Here is a 21,502-nt window from a genome sequence, read left to right as displayed (position 1 = left end):
TGGCCATTCTGCATTGCTTGGTTTGTTAGAGGAGGTGGTTACTTGCTGGCCATTGCAGTTGAGCAGAAGCTGCCTCTCCAGCACATCTGCCCACATCTGCAGCACAGCTGTCGGTGGAACGGCAGCCCCACCTACAGGAGGGAAACACATTTTAAAGGCTGCAGTAGTGAGACTTCAACCCCGATAGAGAAGACTGAAAGGTCCTACTGTGATGTCCTACTGTGTCCTATGGAAACTCAGAGGGGCAGCAAAGAAAAATTGGGAGTAACCAGCCAATTTCCCCAAACAACATCCCATTTGTACCTGAGTATATTACTGCAAATTTTTAGTTTAAGTATAGAGACCTCAACTCATAATATTAGTTTTCTGTCAAGCAAGAGTAGACAATATCTAGTAATTATCTCTCACTTCCTTGCAATATAGCCAACTTCAATGAGTGGAAAAGACACAGCATTATCATGACCCTTTGCTTAATGAAAATTATTTCCAATCCTGAAATTCAGGGCATATATCAAAGATATCACTTTCATTTTGCTAGCAAATCTTTCCTTAAAATATAATTTTCCATTTTTAATATGTGAATGTGATCTTTATGGAGAAAAAAAAAAATCCAGTAAGATGCATCAATGAACGAAAGCCATCAGCAAGAAAGTTCAAATTCTTTACAAGGAACAGATTTTAACATCAACCTGCATTCTTCAGTATTTACGGGGTTTTTTTTCTGACATTCTAAATTGCCCATATTATCAAGGCAAATAATAAATAAATGAGGGAAATTGCATTAATTTTCATATTTTAAGGGAAGCAGAAATAGGGGGGGAAGAAAATGATGTAAAGCAGGATAAATCCTTAGCTGATAATGCCACAGGCACACAGAATAAGCACCAGGTCTCAAGGGAAGTCATCCCAGCCAATTTTCGCCATCTCCCTCAGTTAACGACAACTGGTGTTCATTAAGAACTGAGCCCACAGGTCCCGGTTCCTAACTCCCAGGATTATTTGGCTGTGAAATGTGCTGTGGATAGATTGGATTTCTGGACTCATACCCTACCTATGGAATGGATACCACAGCAGTGGAAGCTGAATTAACCCAGAACCCATCCAGAGCCAGGAGAGGGCCACACACTCATCCACTTCTCTTGCCACAGTTGCCTTGATGATACAAATTCCTGCAGCTGCCTGCACTGCAGTCTCAGGGGTGACTTGCTCCTTCCAGGGAAGCAGCAAGTAACACCCTGCCCCAAATGAAAAAGCCACAACAGGAGCGCACAGCAAAAGAAATGCATCTTCTGTAAAAGAAGATTAGGCAAGAGGGGATCAAGACAATAGCTCTGAAGCTGCCAATGTGATCCATCTTTTCCCAGTCTTCCCTGAACAAGGTATGGAGAGAGCTTTGCAGAGGGCCTTCAAACAGAAATTCCCACCTCAGCTTGTGCCCTGACTTTGTATTTCTGATTCAATTCTCACTGCAAGTTCTTTTTCTCTGTTATGTTTGCCCAATTATCCCATCATAAAAAAACCCCAAACTATTTGATATAGCAGCAATTTTAATTGAATAGTTTAGAAAATATATATTGACAATATAATTTGATTAAAAATAAGGGATAATTTGGTTCCAATAATAGCGCATAAGCAAAAGATAACCGCGGGGTACGGAGTGCAGGGCTCTTGGACCCTTGTCATCTCCCATTTTCGATTCATCACACTTCTAACTCCGCCCTCATCACCACCTTTACCACGCATGCACCACCACTCAGTTTGGTGGTCGCACAAGTCTTTGGGGGTCGTCACTGATGAAGGCTCTCCTCTTCCTCTTTGTCCTTTAATTCACCTTTGGGTTACACAAGCACACCAAGCCAAGTATAATGTAAGCCAAAACTAACATATTACTACATTTTAGTATCAAAGCAATAAATCTCTTATAGCTGGCATATTCCTGGGACACAACCAGACTTTTCCTTCTTTCTGTTAATTTTTAGTAACTGTTATCTCTTGCTTTTTCCTCCTATCCTTGAACATCTGCTGGGAGGGGGGGGTGGAGCCCCTCCTCTCCTTTTCTTCTTTGGCATTACAACTTTTAACTGTTTTATTATTTCCAAATAATAATTACTATATCAATATTGATTATTGTTTCAATTTTATCAGCACGAATCATACTTATTTACCACATTTCCAACTGGAATTCACAACCACTCTACAGAATACAAACCTTTGAGAACCACTGGCTTAATGAAATATAATTCATTGCATTAAACCTATAAAAACTGGCCAGAGAAATCAGGGCTGGTGAAAATGCCAGCATAAATGTTTGTAGAAAGAGGTTGTAAGTGTATTTGGATCAGTAAATGGGCAAGATCTGAGACACACAAAGACTGATATTTTGCTGCTGATAACACAGGTCCTCTGCCACTGACATTTGTCACCAAGTATTTGCTGTGCAAGACACTGAAGAGCCCCCAAAATTCAGACCACTGGTAGTGCCTCTGGCAGTTAGGTTTTTTGACCAGAAACTAATAGAAGGTTTATAGCATAGCACAATCTTGCAGAGAGAGGCAGGTGAATTTAAATGTATCTTTCTCTTTGCCTCAGGCTTTTAGAAATGGAGGCATTGTGGAACTTGAGGAACTAATGAAAATTTAAAGCTACAGACAGTAAAATTTAAAAAAAATTTAAATTTTAAATTTTAAATTTAAAAATTTAAAGCTACAGACAGTTACACAACTGTAACTGCAGAGTAATAAATAAAACTGGCTGCTTGAGTGTGAACAGCATTAACATAATGACTGTGTTTATGCAACACTGAGTTTAAGGGAAAATTGTGTCCTTTCTTCACAATGCATGATTATTGATCATTTTAGCACATTTTGTTACTCCCCCCCCAGCTGAGGGTGATGTGACCATTGGTCTGGGGAAAAAGAAATGTCAGCTGCCCATGGAGAGTTTGCTACCACTTAACACTGCTGGGAAAGCTTTATTAATAAATTACGGGCTGCTGGGAAGGATATGCCAAAAAAATAAACTAAGATTGAGTCAGCAAGTGCAAATTCAGCAATGAGCAGACTAATGAGGTAAATTAGCTTGAAAAGGCAAGTGAGGCAAAAGTTTGGTACTCTGCAGTCAAAGCTGGGAGAGAGGATGTGAGTTTAGGCATCCAATAGATGACAGTCCCAGTGGTGGGATAAAAGCAATAGTTACATTATTTTATTCATTCTTTAATCTTTGGCATTAGGGTGAGATTAATATTTCCAGAAAAAAAAATAGATTGTTTTCCTAGTCTTCATTTTCATAATGACTGGCGAAATAGAATGTGAAAGCAAACAAAGGAATTAGCTAGAATTTCTTATGCAGTAAATTCCAACTAGCGTCTATTAGTATTTCTTCTAATTAAGATTCTGTTTGGCCTTAGAAAGCAAAAAATCAATCAATACAAAATGGTAAATATATTTTGGTATGTAAACCAAGAATTTATCTGCTGAGAAGGTTTTGTTTACAGTTTGCTCTAGTACAGCATTTGGCATTTTATTTTGAAGTGCTATGTCCTGTGATGAATATGGATTTGAAATATTGATAAGTTTTGCTTATTTCCTTGGGAGTTCTTTCCAACATCAGTGATCCTCTGATAAGTGTGAAATACAAGGATTTTACCTTATCAGAAGTTAGACAAAATACTGAGAGAAAATATCTCAGGCACCATCCACTACCCCAGGACACAAAAAGCAAGTAAAAATCCCATTCCTCATTTCTGCTGAAGAGATAGTGAGAAATGGATACCCACCACAAAAGAAAGGACTGTATTTCCACAAGTTGGGTGTCTGCAGACTCAGAGAACCAGCAGTAAGATCCTAATGCAGGAAAATCCCCTGGAGAACAGCTTGTGGGAAGATGGACACGTAAATGTCCTTTAAGGAACTGCTAAAGAAATGTCTTGTCTCCAAGAAAGGAAAAAAAAAGGTTAAGAGAGTAAATTTGACAAGCCACAAATTTCCCTCCTGGTTGTAAATCATGAACGGGAATGGCACAGGAGGTGACAAGTAGGTCAGATTACATAAAATAATGTATTAAAATAAATAAATAAAGCACAGCCAAAAAACTAAGTAACTGGAACACAGAACAGTCCAAAAACATTCTATAAGATTATTGACTGGAAGACAACAGAAAAAAAAAAACCTAAACAAAAAAGTCTGTGTCTTTGCTAGAAAGATTAGTATAATTTATGTAATAAACATAAGATCATCATCAAAAGGGTAAGAACTCAGAGCAGACAGAGAAGAGGTTACAGAGTGCTTAACATAGATTTTTTACTGTCACCTATAGGCTAGAGTAAGCTGAGGTAGGCTGGTAGATATCCTGGAGAGCTCAGGAAAGATGGACAAAATTGCACAAGACAAAGGAAATACAAGAGGACAAGAATGTGGGAATTATTTTTAGTGAGACTTCAGTAAAAGAACAATACTCAGCAGTCACACAGCAGTTAAAAAGGAAAAGAATAATAGTGTGGATTTCCAAAGGCAAATTATGTCACATCAAGTTTTCTCTTACAATAGAGTGAGAGGTATTGTTCAAAGCAGAAGAGTTGGAGATGGCATACAGTTTGTGCTTTAAGAGGTTTTTATCTCGCATGATCATTGTCACAAATAAGTTGAGGCAAGAACACTGCAAAATTAATGGAAAACCTGACAGAAAATCACAATACTTACTTGCAATTCAGTGTTAACCTGGGAAATTATATTATGTGTAACCCCAGATGAGAGGATTCAATAGATTCATTAAGGAGCTGAATGCTGGGATAGAGAGTAGGCTCTTTAAAACCTTGATGTCAAGGTGGGAAGGCTGTGAACAGTGCAGGGGACAGGGCTAGTTAGAACTCAGAATATTAAATTGAAACCCAAGGCTCCTACTTAAGTAAGTGAAAATTATGTCTTTCAAATTAAAAATACTTGCATGGACATCTAACATTAACTTGTCTAATTTGAGACAGTCTTGAAAGAAATTTATATAAATTATTCTTATTAGCTTCCCAAACTCAAGAATTTTAAATTATAAAATTATAAAATGCCATAGCTATGTGTTCTAACCTACTCATGTATTATAACAAGCTCTTTATTACTTGCACGCTATTTTTGCATGAAGACCCACTGCTTTCTTTAGTGAACTTGAGGGACAAATGAGAAAACTCTTCACCATCTTTTTTGCACCTTTATTACCTGGTGGTCTTACAAGCTGTCATGGCACACAGTTCAAGCTCTGCTGAGCCAAGAAAATAATTCATTTCTTAATTCATTTTTCCATGACACTCATCACTTCGATGCCTATAGGCAGATTCATTTAGATAGTGGGAATATTATTCTTTCACCAGCTTCCAATATTTTGAAGTCGGTGAATCCAGGCTTCCATTTTTCCTTGCAGGGAAGAACAGACCTTGCTGGAGTGTGATTTATTAGGATGCTGCATAAAGGTCTTTGACAACCAACAGCATCTAATGCAACAAGCTGATTCACATCTATATCATGGATTCTGAAGGCCAGGGAAAATAATCCTGTTTATTGCAAAATACTGGCTGGTACTGTGGATGGGATACCTCTACCCTCCAAACCACACAACTGCAGAAAGGGAAAAGTGCAACCTGCTTAATGAGCAGCACCTGAAACTGCCCTAAAACAAGGCCACATCATTGAATCACAGAATATCCCGAGTTGGGAGGGACCCGCAAGGATCATGGAATCCGGCTCTTCCCAAACCAAAATTAATCCTGACAAATAAGGGGAAATGGTCTGAAAACCAGAAGTTAAACTAAAGAATCATCTTTGTTTAGAGCAGCACCAAGGAGTGGCTACTACTGGAAGCACATGGGACTTAAACCTGTGCCTTTAGCTGCAGGATATCACGGTCAAAGAGCTGCTCCATGGCCCGGGTGTGTGTGAGCAGAGAGGTCTGAAAGGAGCAGACATGATCCCACAGGGCAGAAAAGGGCTGGCACAGCAAAGGAGGGCTTCTGAAACTGGGAAATACAGACTGTGAGTCCCTCCACAATCCTTTAAACAACTTCATTAACAACTGCCGTGAGCCAAAAGGACACAGCTGGAAAGCCAGCACTGGCCCAGAGGTCTTGTCTTAGGAGTTTCTTATCTGTTAGCAGTCCCTAGGATCTGTTAATTAACCAGATATTTAATGTTCCCTGAACAAATTTAGAGCACGTCCCCTACGAGAAAACACTAAGAGAATTGGGATTGTTCAGCCTGGAGGAGTGAACCTATGGAGTGACCTAATTGTGATGTTCCCTAAAGGGAGGCTGCAGTAAAGACGTAGAGAGATTCTGGACAAGGACCTGGAGTGACAGGGCAAGAGGGAATGGCTTCACACTGATAGAGAGCAGGTTTAGACTGGATATTGGTAAGAAATTCTTCCCTGTAAGGATAGTGAGGTCCTGGCACAGGTTGCAACCACACAAAAGGGAGGGGAAGATTGAAGGGAGAACAGAAAAACAAAACCAAACTGGAACAATGAAATTACATGTCGAAAGAGCTGTAAATCTCAACAGAACTTCTCCCCACCTGTCTTGATTTGAAAAGACAGGTGTCAGCTAAGGAAGGCAGGAGTCTGTCTTGAAATGAAAAATGTAAACCCCCTTCCTCGAATATTTTTGAAATTAAGGGGCTTTTCAGTCAAAGATATGGGAGTAGGAATTACAGTTCTTTATTAGGAAAATAAAAAATGCAGTAATACAAAACAACACTGACAGAGTCAGAATATGTCCTGACACCCTGTTGGTCAGGGTGTTGGTAGCAGTCTGATTAAATGGTGGCTGCAGTCCTCCTAGAGTGACAGGTGTGGTTCTGTTGAAGAAGTGATCCTGTAGAAGAGTGTAGTTTTCCTCTGAAGGACCAGTGGTGGTGTAGATGGGTCTGGTCTTCCTCCGGGAATCCAGGGCAAAAGAAAGCTGCTCCTCTGGGAATCCAGTGGGAAAATGCTGCCTGTGGTGTTTCAAGTCTCAGATTGTATCCAGGTAGGAATGCTTGGCTCCTCCCACTGGGTGGAGAATCTCACAATGGGATGATGTGATTTTACCAGTAATGCAGTGAGACTGGATGGCCCATTAACAGATGATAACTGCCCCACCTGGAGAGCAACACAACACACACCCCTGGTCACATCTTCTATTGCAACCTAAGACACCCCCATATTTAATAACCTCTCCTCATTTGCATGAGCCAGTCACTACACCTTATTCCTAACACTACACAATCAGATTGTACAGAGAGGGTGTGGAGTCTTCCACACTGGGGATGTTCCAGAAGCATCCGGATGCAATCCTGTGTGTTCTGGGATGACACCACTTCAGCAGAGGGGTAGGACGATGACCATTCCGTGACTCACCTTGCCAAGCTGCACCCCCTGCCAGCTCAGCCTTCTGGTGCCCAGCGGGGCCACGGAGCCCCGCGGACGCTCCGTGCGGGGGAACCCAGCAAGCAATCGTGGCCGGAGCGCCGGGTTGGAACTGCGCGGGGCAGCGGAGGAAGAGCTCCCGCCGCATTTCCAGGGGCTTGCGATGCCGAAGGGCGAACCCGAGGAGTGCCCGGGGCTCCCGCGGGCCGAGGGGAGCGGCACTGACCCCCCGGCCGGGTCTCAGCCCCGGGCAGGAGCGCTGGGCTGTGCCGGGAAGAGCCGGCGGCACCGGGGAGCCCCGGGTGCGGGGCGAGGCGAGGGCCCAGCAGAGCAGACCCGGGGCTCGGGAGAGGGCGGAGCGGCGCCGCGGGAGGGGAGAAGCGCCCGCGGGCGGGATTTAAAGCGTGGCAGGAAACACGATGTGAGGTGAGTGAGAAGGTCTTGTGTGAGGGTTGGTTGGTGCTTTCCAGGGAGACTGAGTTTGGAGGAAGGTGCTCCTTATCTCGCTGGTTTCTGGATGAAGCTCACGGCTCACCCAGCTTCAGGTCTTTGTGCAGGGCTGCTCTCGCTGTCCCGGGGGGCTCGGTGGCTCGGGCACGTTTGCGGCTCCTAGGCCGGGCAGTGCCAAAGTGTGCTGTACCAGCGTCTGTCCCTCCCCTTCTGCTCCCATCTGCTGGGAAAGGTTATACGCTCCTTGTCCTCTCCTCTTCTAGATGGAGCCAGCAATGGAGTCCATATTTTCCATTTTCCAGACCCCCGGGAGGAGTGATACTGCAGAATATCCAGGTGAGGTGTAAACTCTTGCTAGTTAAATCCTGCAGGGAAGCATGGTGCCAGTATTCCATCCCCGGGATGCCATGCCAGGCCGAGGCAAGGCTGCAGTGGCATTCTGGGTTTCTTTCTGCTGCAGTTTTCCAGCATCTCCTCTAAAATAGGACAATATAGTTCATTAGGAGTGATGGGCAGCCAGCACACTCCCCTTTTCCAGGGTTTCTTACAGGTGAGGCAGATCTAAGGGAGTTGTGGAGCTGAATACAAAGTGTGTAAGCGCCTAGCTGTGGGTGTATGTGAGAATGGAGGGTTCTGTGGTACCCTGTCACTGTCAGGGACCTGCAAGGCTTTGGGGAACAGTCAGCCTTGTGGTTGTAGCGTCAGGAATGAGTGCTCCTTCCAGAGAGAACCTTCTTCATCCCTCTGGGAATAAGCTCTTCTTGGGTGTAATTCCTTGATATAAGAGAAAGAACTCCCTCTCTCAGCAAGTTTGCTTATTTTATTAGTGCTATTAACATGTTGGTGGCCCTGTCCATGTAAACAGCATTTTGCCTCTTCAAGGACACATTATATAAGAACTTTATTCCTTTGTATCATAGAAATTGCCCTGTAGAGTTTTATCTTGAATGTAGAAAGCCTGAGTTGGTTTTGTTAGTGGACTAAACAACCTTTTTTTGTGTCAAATGTGTGAGTACTGTTTTAATGCTATATTTAGAGATGCCAATTGCAAAAGCTTCTGCTTGAATTAATAGTAAACACCTGAAGTTCCTTGCAAAAATCAACTTTGACTAACTGTCTATTAGGTGATCCTCATAATTCTGTTAGGGCTGAACAGCTGTACATCTAAGATCTACCCATCTGGAGAAGATACATAGAGCTTACTGTGGAGTGTATGATGGTGCATATACCCTTGTGAAATAAACAGGTTGCACTCTTTAGGAAAGAAAGGGACATGTTTGAATGTTTGTGGTGCGTTTCTTCAAAATGCAATTTATTTGGCTTGTCATTGCAAGGAAAGTAAATGTTGTGCTAGATTTTGCTATGAAAAGAGATTGTAATAGTTATTGGGAATAATTCCCAGTAGTAATTGGGAATTAGCTGATTTTTTTTAATCAATAAAGAGCCCTTTGATTTTTGATGCATAAATATACAGTATCTTTATAGTACTTAAAACTATTGCTGTGATAGAGAAGAAAACCTGGTGTGCCAGCCTACAAAAGACATAATTTAACTGTTTTCTGGTAAATATGAACTAGCACAAGTGAGAACCTAAATCTCCCTGTTGCTAGTGAAAGTTGCATGGGCTCTTTTGTCCTGAAAGATCCCCACCCAAATGCCCAGCTTTGAAACAGTGTGTTAATGAAAATTTAGCAGGCTGGAAAGCTTTTGAGCTAAGTCTGTGGGAACAAATAGCTAAAAGTAGATATTTCAGATGGGTGAGATGCTTCAGCATGTTCCTTTCCTTCCTTCATCTTGGCAGTCTTTGTTTTGCCATTCCCTGAAGGAAAGAAGTACAAGGAAATGGGGAGAGGAAGGAAGAGAAGAGGAACATTTCTTACCTTTCTCTCGTTCCCTTTGCCACTTTTCTCCATCTCCTTGTCTCAGTCTTTAGAATTTCTGTTCCTCTTTGGGAAAAGGGAATCTGGTGTAAGCTGAAGGTAGGCCTGAGAAATTGAGTTATTTTACAAGGAGCAGCCTATCTGCCTCAAGGAAAGAGGAGTATTAAGATGGGTCTCCTACTCCATCAGGGGACTGCGTTTTGGGAGACAATGAGGAGGAGAGAAGCTTCCCTGAAGACCTTAAGCAAGAGGAGCTGCCTCAGGTACATGAAGCCCAGAGCCCAGAGAGGGGGGCAGCCTGTGATGTTTCTCCTCATGAGCAAAGAGACTCTAGGAAGCTCACCCTTGATGCTGATGGCAAGACACTGCACTGTGAAGAGAAACCCTTCAAGTGTCCAGAATGTGGGAAGGGCTTCAAGGGAAACTGCAGGCTCCTGACCCACTTGCAAATCCACACAAGAGAGAAGGTGTTTGTGTGTGCAGAATGTGGGAAGAGCTTTGGCAGGAAGGCCAACCTGGTGGTTCACCAGAGAGTCCATACAGGGGAGAGGCCTTTCAAGTGCAAGGAATGTGAGAAAACGTTCAGCCGTGCCTCGAGTCTCCTTGCTCACCACAAAACCCATCTGAAAAAGAAAATATTTTCCTGCACTATGTGCAGAAAGAACTTCAGTGGGAACGCAGCTCTGCTGCAGCATCAAAGAGTCCACACAGAGGAGAAGCCCTGTAGGCATTCAGAGCATGGAAATAGCTTCAGTGTGAGCTCAAACTTCATCAGATACCAACATCTGAGAGACAGACCCAGTGAACACACAGCAGGTAAATGAATTGTCTTTATTTCAAGTCACACAACATTTCAGAGGATACATAAAATATTCCGCTCTGTTTGTTCCTAAACAGTTTTCCCTCTTTGCTCTGAATATGAGTGCTGGGGGTTTGTTGATTTGGTTTTGTTACTTTTTTTCCCCCATCTCTAATATTTATCTCTGCCATCTGAGGAAGTTACTTGAAAAAGCTGAAGTTGAAATTTAGGTGTTACCACAAAGATTGCCTGGCACCTTAGACTCCCCAAAGCTCTCAGATCCCACTAGTAATAAAGATCTCACTAACTCCAGCTTCATAATGTTGCCTGATGTCTTACCATAGATCTTCCGAAGATCTAAGCTCAGCCACCAAAATGCTAAGCTTAGGGAGATGTAACGAATTTTGACTTGCAAAAGGCTGTAAGCAGTGCCTTGGTCATCTCTAGCAGCCAAATTTTGTTATATGTGGATATTGAAACCTAGTTTCTTGTTGTCTGCAGTGGGAAGCCTCTGGAATATTCTTAGCACATCACAGGCTGACAGACAGTGGATTGTTTCAAGTAGGGAGTTTTCTGGATTTTTCAATATTTTGTGTTCTAGTAGTGACCTTAAACTCAGGGATAAAAAAACTGCAGTTGTGGGGTGTTTTTTCCTGTTGTTGTACGTTTATTTGTGAAGTCCCTTTATCCTTGGTCAAAAAAATTTTAAGTTTTCATCTTGCGTCTTGCCTAGACACCCACAGAATTGTCGTGGGTGTTTGCATGAGAAGCAGGTGTGTTGTGTGTGAGGTTTTTCTTTGGTTTTTGTTGTTGGTTTGTTTGGAGTTGTTTTATTTGTTTTGTTTGTTTGTTTCTTTAAAAAAAAATCAACCCTGAGCCTTTCACCTTAACAATGGGAATAATGATGAAGTTATGTCATGGTTTGATGCTGGCGCAGTGCCAGTGCCCCCATGAAAATATATTCTCCCTGGTGTCTGCTGTGAGATGTGACCAGGAATAGAGCAAAGCAGGCTCCAACTTAGGAATAAAGAAGAAAAAACTTTATTAACCTACAATTATATATAGAAAGAAACACACACAGAACTCAGAATGAAAACCTTCCAAACACATTCCTTCTTCCCCCACAAAATTTCCAATATATCCACCCCTCAGATCATCAATTCTCAGTCCATCACAAGCCTTTAGATAATCAATTCTCAGTTCATCAAGGAGAGAGGAGTTCCTCTTGTGCCATAGGCTTCCCCTGGAAACACAGTTGAGACCTCTTGTGTTTCCATATCACACATGGCACTGCCCAGAGATCATTTGCTATCGTGACATCTTCCTTCCAGGCCCAGTGCTCTCACCACTGTGCATGGACCAGAGCTGCTTCTAGGGTTCCCCTTTTAAGGATGCTTTGCCCAGTTCCAAAACAAGCACAGTCTCTCACTTTTGGGACACCTGTCCCCCCCAAATTCACCCCCTGGGGCCAAGGGGTCTCGAGAACAGAGATCTTCTTCTCCTTCCCTAAAGACAGAGGGCACCAGCACCCTCCTCACCCATCGCCTCTGTTCATGCACTCCTTCACATCACATCACTGCACTCTCTTGGCTCTAAGCCATTGCCTCCCCCGAAGTGCAGTCTCTGTGTCACAGGAAAAATGGTTCTGTCCATGGCTATACAAGAAAAGTCCAGCCAAAGTCCACTCCATCATCCCTCCCACCTAAGATTCTTCTCAACTTCTCTCGTGGCTCATTTCCTCTTATCTCATCTCAGTCTCTCTTCTCATTCAACTCCAGGAGGATCCTCATTTGTAAGGTTTCCGTCATCCAAGAAAAGGGTTAAAAATCTCAGGCTCTGCCTGTCCAGAGCTCCCACACTGCCTGCTGGGCACCTTCTTCCTTGGCCGGCCCTGCTATCAACTTTCAAGGTGGCACAGGCACCGTCTCTCTCTCCCTCTCTCTCTCTCCCCCTCCCTACCCTCACCCAGCCCATGGCTTCCCCTCCCCGCTCAGCCTGCAGCTGGGCAGGGGAGCTCTGACCTCTTTCACCAAGGGAACCCAAGAGAGCCAAGAGAGCTTCCCCCTGAGACTTTTCTGCTTTTAACCCCCTGTGTTCTCAGAGGCGTATCCATGTCCTCAGTGGCCACACCAGGTGCCAGTATTCCAATCTGAGCACCTATTGGTTTGACCACAACATCTCAAAAAAACTCACTTCCTTCTCGAACCAGGACAAGTTATAATCAGGTTTGTGCTAGAATGGCAAAACTGAATTCTTAACGTAGGGTTTGAGGCCTCTCAGTCCATAGATACAGAGGAGTGGCCTAAGAAACCTAGGCATGGAACCTTACACTCCTAAACCTTGGTTTTTCTTCAGATGAGTTTATAATATATTCTTGAAGAAAAGTTTCATTTTTGCCCTTTCAGTTGGACACTGAGTAGTATCAGATTTGTCTAACACTGTATCTGCTTCTAAAGAAAGCATGCAAATACAAACATATTTTTTTACTAAATCTCAATTTCCCCTTTCCTTAGCAGATCCCTTGCTTCAGCTTTGCTTCCTCCTTCCCCTGTGCCCCCACCTCAAAAAAAAAAAAAACCAATCAAACAACCCTGTATCTACCTAATCTTTGGTTTTGGACCACCTGTGACTTGAATGAAATTTGAATTTTAAAATGTGAATGAGAGGAAGGGTTGTTGCTGAGCTGCCATGTTTGGAATGCAGACCTTGCAACTTTTGACTTGCAGTATCTTCCTTTTAGATGCAAATCAATCTGAATTTACATCTCTGCATCAGAAAGAAGAGCTTAGATGCGATGCAGAGGAAGGGGAGATGGATCACTGGAATCTTGTTTCTCAAGAGTGTAAGTAGAAAAACACTTCTGAACTGCCTGTGTTTTTACATAGCAGTAACATTAGTAGCATAACATTAGTAACATAGCATTGACATTCCTTTCTCTTTGTACAGTGAAGAAAATGAGGGAAAACATGGATATGCTTCTCCTGAATCAGCGAAGTCAGCTGCAGGTGCTTCAGGAAATTCAGAAGCAACTGAATATACTGCTACCAGGCAACGCTGTCCTGAATTCCAATGTTTATAGCTTAGGACTCCTGCTAGGACAGCAGGCAGCTGCTGCAGTATCCATTTCTTGCCCTCTTCTTAATCCCAGCAGTCTCCTCTCCTGTGAAGGTGCCAGTGCCTTGTCCTTTTCATCTGTCTCTGGAGCTCTGCCTTCACCTCAGCTCCCAGCTCAAAACCCTGTGGCTTCTGCAGCTTGCTCAGCAATGTGCTGTGAACGTGTCCAGTGTAAACATCTGTGACTCTTCTCAACCGTTCTGTCACTCGGGGCAGGTGACCTCTGGGTTGTGGTGTTGCAGTTGTTGTACCTGTGAAGATGCTGATTGTACACTCAGATGCATCAACAAGCAGCAGTTGATCAAATCCCTGCCCTGGAGCCTGCAGGGATTTTGGCCAGGAATGACCTTTGTTGTGGCAGCTCAAGAGATTCTTATCACTGGGATGCACTGAAGTGCAACATTCATATACAAGATAATTCATTAAACTTGAGTGTATTTTTTACCTGGTATGTCTTTCAGCATGTACCTGGGCAATTGTACCTCTCCTAATGAGTTGAAACTATCTAATGATAAAGTCCTCAGGGATGATATAAGTATCTCCTGTTAAGTATGATTTATATAGAGGGAAGCAAGATGCTTATGTAAAGATGTTCAGTTTAACAGCACCCCTGTTCCCGACATCTGTTTGCAAAAGCTTCCTACCTTTAGGAAGTCTTTATACTAGGTGTCCTTGACTTAGCCGATTTTCAGGCCAGCACTACTGCTCAAAATAGAAAAAAGTACTTTCTGCTTTTTGTGTAAAACAAACAACCCCCCCACCATCACCCAAAAAAGCTCTTAACTGTAAACACAAACCAAAAAGCCCTGAACAAAATACCATCTTTCAGGTCTACCTTTCTTACCAAGAGTTCATGAGGAGAAGCCAAATTGGTTTATTGGTTTAACTTGTTCATTAGTTCAAAAGTAAACTCAGTTGAGCCAGGGTTTACTTTGTCATATCGTATTTGGATTTTTACGTGGTTTTGGCTGTTATGTATTAATTAGTGTAGGAGTGGGGTAAATAATGAAGACTGAGAGGCTTAGGTGCATCATCCTGTGAAAACAGCAGAGGAAACAATTATTTTTCTTTTCTTTTTTTTTTCCCCTGTAGGACTCTGACATTGGGTCTGTCAGGGTTGGAAAGTGCAGAGTTTTAAGACATGTTCACCTGGTCTATCTTGTTTCATCAGTGACAGACTTGGGGCAGTCTCAGAACCTTTAAGCTTCAAAAGTGTAAAAAAAAAGCTCCTTTACCCTTGAACTGGGATAAAAAACTTTGAGCTTGTACCTTTGCCAGAAAGTCTTATCTCTTGAACTGATGCTGTGTTTGTGCATGATTGGTTTTGTGGTTTGTAGTTTTATTTTTTATATTACCTTATTAAAAGGATGCACTCCTAGTAATTAATAAAATAAGGTTTAGATTTTAGGAATGGGAAACACTAGTTCTCTTAACAAGTTGTCTTCTTGTTGGCAGAATGTCACATTCTGTCCCAAAGCTAAAACTGTGCGGCCAGGTCTGTCACTTCTGCTGTGTGACTACAGACTGTGAAAATCACACACTTGTTTCTACTGTGTGGGATTCTGGATTAGTCTTAATTCATCAAGATATTAATTTAAACCAAATGAAGAGGTCTTAAAGGACATCCCTTCAATGTGATCTTGTTTTGTTATCTTTGAGCTGTAATTTCCATCAGTTGAACATTTCAGTATCCTGGAAACTCAGGAGTACTGTTCATAACTTTTTTTGATGTTTAGTGTCATTCTGCATAAAGAAGAATTCCCTCATGAAATCTGTGGTTGAAGTTTATATTTCAGTTGGGTTTATGGTGTTCATTATTTAAATGTTCCACTCCTGTTAGAAATGAATCTTTGGTGAATTTTTGTCCTTCCTAAAATACTACATAGATGTGACCCCTGGGAATCTAAGGGCAGCCAGAGCTGTTGGTCCTGGCAGCTTTTGTCTGGGTTTTCCCTTTCTCTGCTCATCACAAATCTGGAGATGTCCTGGCTCCATTTCCTTCTCTTTGAATAATAATAATAATAATAATAATAATAATAATAATAACAATGGATTGGTACAAGTATAAGAAATAATGATCTGAAAATACAGGAAATTGAAGGTAGTTTTTTGAGAAGCAGCTGGAATTCCAGATCTGTAAAACTGGCACTAATTTGCCCAATTTTGCTTTTAACCTGTCAGTCTTCAGAAGCATTTTCTTCTCATCAGAGAAAAATAAAATAACTCATGAAGTTGTTACTAAGCTGGTAGCAGGAGAGAATTTTGAAAAAGTTTGCAGATTAAAGTGCATCTGAAGAAATTATGCACTCAGGCAGGTAATTGAGGTGTTTCTGTTGTGAGTGGAAGTTTCTGAAGCTGTTAGCTGTGTGGAGGTCAACAGCTAGAATAATTTTAAAAAGAACTAACATATAATCCCATATTACACCTTAATCTCACTATTATGGCAAGATAACTCTGGAAAAAGAGACAGCCAGTGTGAAATATTAATCCTGGATGACATTTAGGAGGTCATAACGTGGATCCATAAATTTAAAGATTGATGTGGCTGGTGGCCCAGCAGTCCTTAAAGGTTTTTAGCCTTGTTAATCTGGATTGGATCCTGATTTCTTAATCCTGTAAAATAAGGATAATGTAAACTTCAGCTAAGTTACATTGTGGTTTTTGTGATGTGGTTGCATATAAGACATTAATTAATTAGATTCTAAAAGTTACAAAGGTCTTCAGTGCAGAATTTTTAGGGCTGAAAGTGATAATTTATTAGTGATGATGGGGAAGACACCTCCACTCTGCATCAGTTTTGGGATTTTCTGGTACTCTACTGGGAAAAACCACAAGTTTTGCCTGAATCCACAGCTGTTGAAAGGAGTTAGGTTCTCAACACACGCAAAAGTGATCATTCAAACACAAATGAGATTAAATGTTGAGGTCCAAAGCAATTATTCACCTATATTTTTTCTTCATGAAGGAGGAAAGGAAGGGAAAAAATAGAAAAGTAGAAAATGCCAAAGATAAATAAGCATGTTATCATGCACCTAACTAGGCTAATGCAAATATTTAAAAATACAACTCCAGTGACAATTGCAATTCCAACTCATGCTAACCATTTTCTCTGGCCTGTAAGCCCTAAAGGCTTTAGCAGGGTAGTAACCCATGATCCAGGTTCTGATCTATTAAACCAGGCTCTTGGTTGCATAGACTGAAATAATTCTCCAGCTTGATCACTTAGTTCATCTTAGCTCATGCCTCCTCTATGGAGGATAATGCACTATGGATGGTAATGCAACACGCAGTTCCAGATAAACTCAGCATATTCCCAGCTATATTCCCTTTTCAGTTCCCTTTTCCTAATTTCATAAAATTCAGTATCTGTATATGGGGTACCTTTTGTGGTAATTTGAGATGCTTCATCTTTCAAATCCTCAGTCAGTTTTAATAAACAGGTCCTTGTGTAACAAGCACTTTGTCAAGTTAGTTGTGTAGGGATTCCAACTCAGAGAGTGGATACTGTTTCTTTAGGCAGCCTTGGTTCTAATTCATCATATTCTTCTCTTGTTAATCTCTCTGAAAAATTGAGCCGAATTGTAAAAGTTGAAACACCAGCAAGGGAAGGAGCTGCACATTTGGCCTTCACTTACACAGAGCTTAAACAGAGAACAGAGGCATGGCTGTGTTGCAGCTTGTCTTCCTTGATGAGGATCCTATGGCAGGATCTAGATGATCTTCCAACCCAGGCCAAAGTGGTTGCTTTTACATCTCAGTAGAGCTATCGGGAATGTGCCCAAGATCTCAATGGCATGGTCAGCAGAAGATAACAAATTCATCAGCTTGAATATTATATACGGTTCTTCCTTTCCTTAACAAGCAGGAGTTATGGCCAAACTTCTTCCTCTCAAATTCAGCAGTTCAGTCTAATTTTAGCAGCAATATGTGAAAAACCCAGCAGATGGGGATCTACAACAGTATTTTATTTATACAACAGCAGCTTCTTAGGGACCTTGAACTGGGCAGAGGCAGCTGCAGTGCAATGGTCTTTCCTATCACAAACAGTTTCTTCAGTCTAGAGCAGCATTAATGCAATTCCCTCAAATGGGAAGCACTTTTATAGAGAATAAACTCTAGCATGATTTATTGCATGGTTTTGCCTTTTTGTCATTGAATATGGCCCAAATTTCAGCTTTCCAAAATCTCCAGGACAAAAGAGAGCCCACCATATTCCCAAGAAAATGAAGGAATTGCATAAAGCATGGTTACACATAGTATGGCTATTGGAATGAATGCTTCCTGGAAACACTTGAAAAATCAGGATGAACAAACAATTAGAAAAGCATTAAAGGGGTCTAAGATTGGGATTAAATCTTAATTTACCATGTTTATTTTTACTCCATGCATTTTGATTTGGGTAGTACATTGTAGATGCATTTTGCACTTTGGCAGGCTCCCTGGTTTTGAGGATTTTCTTGTTCTTCAAGGAAGGATAATGAAGTGACTTTTTCAGAGGCAGAGGATTTAATTTTCTGTGATGGTAGACTACACTTACAGGAATGGAGAATCTATCATGGGAAGCACAGACTCAGGAAAAGACTTCAAAAGCCATGGTGAGTACCAGCACAACAAAACCTCCAGTGGTACTGCTGGGATGCCCACAGGAGCAAAAACCAGGGAACCCTGCACAAACCCAAAGAACCTCAAAATATTCACCCTGTATTTGTCATCCAGGAAAATTTGTACAGTAGTCACAGCTTAGCTGCTGGGTTTGAAGAAAGAACTAAACCCAAGAAGTTCCTTGGCATGTATGAAAGCAAGAAATCAAGCTATCATAGGCATCCTCTGTGCCCACCCTCCCTCTGAAAGCCCCATGTTAGTTAATGTGCTGGTACCCCCCCAAATTCTATTGAAACCTTAATAAATACTGTGGATATTTTGCATCATACAGCAGACACAGGAATTAAATCCACACACAGATGCTTTAAATCAATAACACTTAATTAGTTACTTCAAACAAAGTCAAAAATAGCCCTTCCCCAACAAGTCTAGTCAATAAATTTTGATTTAGCAGAAATTGAATAAGAAAAGCAGATAGAAGATAACTTGGATTTAGAGACTAATTATACTGGAAAGCAGAGATTTACCATTTTAAATGGAAGCCATTTAAATGTTGTCAGAGGAAAGAAAGAGTAACAATTTCATCTTTAGCCCATGTAGAAAAAAAATGGTTCCATTGCAAAACAGGTTGAAAGGATGGATTTTATATACTCCAAATCTGCCACCAACTGGGTACTCAAGGAAACTGCATTGCACTCAAATGCAGGCAGACATCCATCGCAGTCTTGTCAGGGCTGGCTGGCAGAATAAAACCCAATGAAGCGATGGGATAAGTGCAAAATGCCCCACCTGAAAAGCCAGAGGGTTCTTAAAACATTGGCAAATTCTGAAAAGACAGATAAGATTTACCCTGTGCTATACCTGAAGGGAGCCTACATGAAAGGTGGAAACTATTTATATTGAAAGACTCCAGTAAAGTCTCTCCAGGGCCTTCTCTTTTTTCTGGAGGTGGAACGAAGAATTGTGACGGCCCAATCAGAGACAATTGTGATATAAAGAGATGCCAGGGAGTGTCAGGTGAGACAGCAGAAAAATGTGGCAGTGCAAAGGAGCTTCTGAAGGCTGCCTACCAGAAGAGGGGCTGCAGGACAGCCCTGTACTGGGCACTGGTGAAATCACACCTCCAATCCTGTGTCCAGTCCTGAGCCCTTCACTGTGAGATGGACATTGACGGGCTGGAGCATGTCCGGGGAAGGGAACCGAGATGGGGAAGGGTCTGGAGCACAAATCTGATGAGGAGTGGCTGAGGGAGCTGGGGAAGCTCAGCCTGGAGAAAAGGAGGCTCAGAGGGGCCTTCTGGCTCTGCTCAGGCTCTAACAGGAGGGAGCAGCTGAGTGGAGGTTGGGCCCTGCTCCCAGGTAACAAAGGACAAAACTAGAGGAAATGGCCTCAAGCTGCACCAAGGGAGGTTCAGGTTGGACATCAGGAAGGATTTCTTCACTGAAAGGGTGATGAGGCACTAGGACAGGCTGCCCAGGGAGGAGGTGAAGTCAACTGGAGCTTTAAGGAAAGCCTGGTCTCCAGCAAGATGGGCTGGGGAGCTCTGTGGGGACTTTCTCATGAGGGCAGCTTCTCCTCCAAGCTGTGACGGGAATATGTCCCTTCTGCAGGAGACTTGGTCCCAGAAAGGATTCAGAGGAACAGGGATGCTGCAGGGCAGCAGCAAGCCAAGGGTGAGACCTGCTTGAGTGACAGCTCTGCCCTCACCCACTGGGGAAGAAGCCTTTTAGATGCTGCCACTGCAGGAAGGGCTTCAGTCACAACTTCTCCTTATTTCACACCAGAGGGGCAAGGGTGCTGGCAGCATCCCTGGGTGTGGTCTGGGTGTGAGCTAAGGTGCAGCTCCTGGTCCATGTCTAAGGTACAAGGTGGGGGTACAAGCGTGTGACCACACCAGATTGCCTGGATTCCAGACAGCTGGGCATGGTGATGGCCTTACCTCACACTGTGCTTTTCAGTCCCAACACACCCCCAGCATGGACTGGAATTGTGCAGGGGGTTCCAGGGGGTAGTTCTGCATCCCAAAGCCCTGCCATCCTCTTTCCCTGGTACCAGAATCAGATGCCATTTGCCACATGGCCAAGGTGCAGATGTTTTCTCAAGCTTCCTTGTGATAGGTGTCTGCCCCTTCACATCAACCCTCAGGGCATTTATTTTCCTTTCCCCCTATTTTGTGAAGCACTGTGTATACTTAGCAATGCTCTATAAATTAAAAGGATTGACATGGATTTATTTCTAAGATCTTTATTAATTTATTTTGAACTATGCCAGATGGAAGTGGCCTTAGGGTTCACAGCTGTTCCCTAGCAGCTAGGATGGGATTGCTCACCAGTCTAAGGACATAACTGGAGTTCCTTTCCACAGCCACTGTTAGTTTTGCCTCTTCAGTGTCACTTGGCTGAAATAGTTGATTTCCCCTGGCCTGTTTGCGCTTTACTTTCTGTGGCTATGTAGCTTGAGAGGAGAATCTGAAACCCTTGCTGCTGCAGAAGTTAGAGGGTATGTTCTTCTTCTTCCTGGGACATGATCCCTTTGTGGGCAGCATAAACTCACAAGACAAATTCAGAACATACTGGGGATGTGCAACAAGGAAAGAACCAGAAGGTTCACTTTGACAGCAGTTACCTCACTGGCTTCTCTACCAGCCAGGCTCCTACCTCTGGACCAGTGGGAGGCTGGAAAAAGCCAAGCTACTCTAATTCCAACAGAGCATCCCTAGCACACTCCATGCCAGACCTGTGGTCACCAGCTGGTGCCCAAATGCTCCTGCTAGCTGTGGGATGTAGAATACTGCAAATTTCTGTTGTGCTAACAGTGCTCAGATCCTGCAGTGGGACTGTGGCACTTGAGAAATACCTGAGAGAGACAAATGGATGAATGACGTCTCTGAAATAAAATCTGTCACCCTGGTGTTGTTATCCTGATTCTCTCCCTCTCTCTTTCTCTTCCCTTCTTTTTATCATTCCCTTCCCTCTCTTTTCTTTCTTTCTTTCTTGCTTGCTTGCTTTATTTTTCTTTCTCCCCAGAGTGAGTTTCCCATCAGTTTCTCAGCCCAAGAATCTGGAGTTGAGGGACATTCTTGGAATTGGTCCTAATTTTCTCACATTTCTGAAAGAATCTGAAAAGCCAGAGGAGGGCACTCAATGCTCACCTTTCCTTTATAAGGGAAAGTGGTTTATCTTTTTTTATCTGCAGCCACACACCATCCTGCTGGTAGAAGAACCTCAGAGCCACTTGGGTTCTATGGGATCCAGTTTTCCAGTACACTGCTAGT

At 42.6% G+C, this 21,502-nt stretch overlaps 1 protein-coding gene across 11 annotated transcripts in view; it reads right to left on the bottom strand.

Annotated features, from left to right (window-relative positions):
• Positions 1-3,484: 3,484 nt before the first annotated feature.
• The window catches only part of LOC102074849 (uncharacterized), a 37,378-nt gene continuing 19,360 nt past the window's right edge, over positions 3,485-21,502 (bottom strand). For 2 of the 11 annotated variants that reach the window (XR_012579973.1, XR_012579980.1), the window contains 2 exons: positions 21,380-21,497; positions 10,531-13,877 (listed from right to left, as the gene is read on the bottom strand). The gene's annotated coding sequence lies outside the window, so the exon portion shown is untranslated. Of the gene's footprint in view, positions 3,930-10,530; positions 21,498-21,502 lie in introns of those variants that run through there. The other 9 variants (XR_012579974.1, XR_012579981.1, XR_012579971.1 and 6 more) reach the window with 5 other exon arrangements.

Source organism: Zonotrichia albicollis, chromosome 4 (assembly GCF_047830755.1).
Source record: "Zonotrichia albicollis isolate bZonAlb1 chromosome 4, bZonAlb1.hap1, whole genome shotgun sequence".
In the NCBI taxonomy this organism is placed as follows: Eukaryota; Metazoa; Chordata; class Aves; order Passeriformes; family Passerellidae; genus Zonotrichia; species Zonotrichia albicollis.
The sequence above is the reverse complement of the archived record's forward strand: the minus strand, read 5'-3'. Positions and strand labels throughout refer to the sequence as shown.